We start from the raw sequence: 3,240 nt of genomic DNA, 5'->3' as shown, positions 1-3,240 counted from the left end.
CTTTTTCCAGAGACATATTTCAAGAAATCGAAAATGAAAACTGCACAGTAGAAAAAATGTCCCAGGTTTTAAATAAATATATATGAAGAAAAAGAAGAAAGTTGTGAACCAGTGTTGGCAAAATTCATGAATCAACATGTCTAAGTCCTTTTTTGCTGACATTGTGGATTTCAGCACCATGGTCAGCCTCTGCCTCTTCACTTTTGGCAAAGAGAGTGAGTGCTGGTGAGTTCATGAAAGGGTGGCTTTAGTTGTCTTCTTCAGTTTTATAAGCACCAGAGACAACCCTGATCTCTACTGACCACTTCATCCCATTTATCTTATAACCATCGATACCATCTGGAATATGGAAATGTGTTGGTTTGTGGCTGCAGAAATAAACAAGTTAGGCTTTCCTGAGAAGTAGAAAACATGCAACTGGTGCTCCAGACCTCCAGTCTTGTACCACCTTAATTCTCCAACTTAATCTACATGGTACTCCCCTTGATGTATTTATGACCAAGCCAAACTGGACCATTCTCTGTACCACAGGTAAATCCTGAGGTTCTCTGTCTTTGTGGTTTTGTTCCTCCTGCTCCCAGTTCCTGGAATGTTTTTCTGGTCCACTCTTTACCTGTTGAATCCCTGCATATGCATCAAAGTCGATGAAAAGTCCCCTGCTTCATGAAGTCTACCATGTTCCCTACAGTCTTTAATGATCCCATGCTCTGAGATCTCCCATTGGATTTTATCTTCGACCTTCTGATGTACCAGTCTTCTAGTATTTATATAAAAGTTTTCTGTATGTTTTTTTCTGAAAGAATATAACCTCCATGTGGGCAGAGATTGCATCTTTTAGAAATTTTGCATCTCTCTGAATACCTAACACTGCTCTACGTTGCTTGGGAACTTAATAAGGATTTGGTGAATTGACCTAAAAGGATTAATACATGACCATAGCATTCTCTTTCCCATTTAAAAAGATAAAGTGACATGCCTAATACTGCACAGATACCAAGTACCAGACTTTGGATTCAAACAATACTGTTTACCTTGAGGTTCCTGACAATATTGTTTGAAGAGTAACTGTGAATCACTAAGGTCTTCTGAGCAATATGAGCATTCAAAACAATTACAAAGGACTTGCAAATGAAAATTCTATCCAACTCCAGCGATGAAACTTATATGTGGAAGTATGTATTGAATGATTACACATATGTATATCTATATCATATCCTGGCCATTTAGAATGCAGGATGGGCAACAGGAAAGAGAGACAACTTGGAACTCAAAATGTAACCAAAATAAATAAATTTTAAAGAAAAATAGCAAGCTAATCTACAAGCCAAATGCTCAATACACACAAATGAGGTAATGGGATGGAAATCTCCTATTTAATTAAAAAGTGGTGTTAAAACTCAAAAGTTTTGTGGCAAAACTCAGTTACATCAGCACCTCTCTCCATTCTAAAAGATTAACTTCAAAATGACATAAAAGATCACATGGAATATGACAAGATAGAAATTACCTTTTAGATCTATGAATAGTGAAAGAGTTCATGATAAAGCAATGAATTTAGAGAATCACAGATTGTAAAAGGGACAATTGTAGTTGTACAAAATTTAAAACTGTTGGTATAAACAAAACAATTGAAGTTACAAATGAAAGGAAAAGTTGCCTTATGCAAGAATGTTTGCAAAATTCTTTTGTATTAAAGATATCATTGACAAGATTTATAAGGAATTGATTCAAATTTTTGATAGACATTCATGAAATGAGAAATGAACAAAAGTTATGAACAAACATTTCTTAAAGGAAAACAACCAAATCACATACAAGCACATAAACAATTGTTGCACATTACTAATAATTAGAGAGGTAAAAATGAAAGCACATCTAATTTTCATGAGATTGACAAAAAAAAAAAGAAATGACAAATATCGGTGGAGCTGCAGAAAAACTGTCACATTAATGTGATGTTAGTGGAGTCATCTTCTAAAGAGATTTGGAACTCTCTCAAAAGAAATTAAATTTTGCATATCCTTCCAGCAGTAAATCTTTTCTTAGTCTTATCCACCAAAGAAATCAGAGAAAAAGGAAAATCATGCATGTGTAAAAATATTTATAGTAGCTTTTTTTGTAGTAGGAAAGACCAAAGAGGAAAATGGGGGGGATCCACTGTATTTGGTGATGGCTGAAAAATTACGCTGTAAATGTAATGGAATACTATTTTCTTGAAAGCAATGAGTTCAAAGAAGCCTACAAAGAATTATATGAACTGATTTCAAATGAAACAAGCAGAAACAAATGGATTTCTTTTACAAGTTTGGCATTGTAAAGATAAAAGGAAACTTGAAATCCTTAATTACATTCATCAGCACAATGACTGATGTTGATTCCTGAGGACCCAATTTGAAATATGCTTCACATCTCTTGACAGAAAAGTGTTAGACAGAAGACACGGATATATCTATATATTTGGACTTACACAATGTGGGATTTTTTTCTTGGCAATGCATATTAGTTGTAAAGGTTTTGTTTTTTTTTTCCCTTTCAAATGTAGAGTGAAGATGAAAGAGGAAATGCAACAAAATTGCAAAATGCTTCCCATACAAATACAAATCTGAAAAATTAGAAAATATTAATTGTTCTTGAGTAAGCTGAGTCATTGTAATAAAATGATATCTCCACTTAAGTTAATTTACTTTTTCAGTGCCATATCAATCAAGCTTAAAAAATTTATACAACTAGGAAAAATGATAAAAAAAAATTCACCTGGATAAACAAAATGTGAAGAAGATAAAGGGAATTAAAGAAAAAAATGCAAAAGAAGGTGGCTTAGCCATACCAGATCTCAAATTGTATTATAACTGTTAATTGTGAAAGCAATTTGGTACTAGCTAAAAAACAGTGGTGGATCAGTAGAATAGATTGGGTACACAATACACAGTGGTAAACAACTGTAGTAATCTAGCGTTTGATAAATGCAAAGATCTCAGCTTTTGGGCCAAGAACTCACAATTTGACCCCCAAGATGCAGGAAAAATTGAAAATTTGTTTGGCAGAAATAAGGTATAGGCAAACATGTCATACAGTATACCAAGTTAAGGCCAGAATGGGTGTATTATTTAGACATAAAGGGTAATATAATAAAGAAATTAAGGTAGATTTTTGGTTCCAGGAGCCTAGATGATGGAATGATCAGTAATTGATATCTCCCTCCCCTTGTTGACCTTGAAGAGCCCTGTGAATATCTCAATG

This window comes from Notamacropus eugenii, chromosome 1, assembly GCF_028372415.1.
Source record: "Notamacropus eugenii isolate mMacEug1 chromosome 1, mMacEug1.pri_v2, whole genome shotgun sequence".
Taxonomy (NCBI): Eukaryota; Metazoa; Chordata; class Mammalia; order Diprotodontia; family Macropodidae; genus Notamacropus; species Notamacropus eugenii.
Note: the sequence above shows the minus strand (reverse complement) of the source record.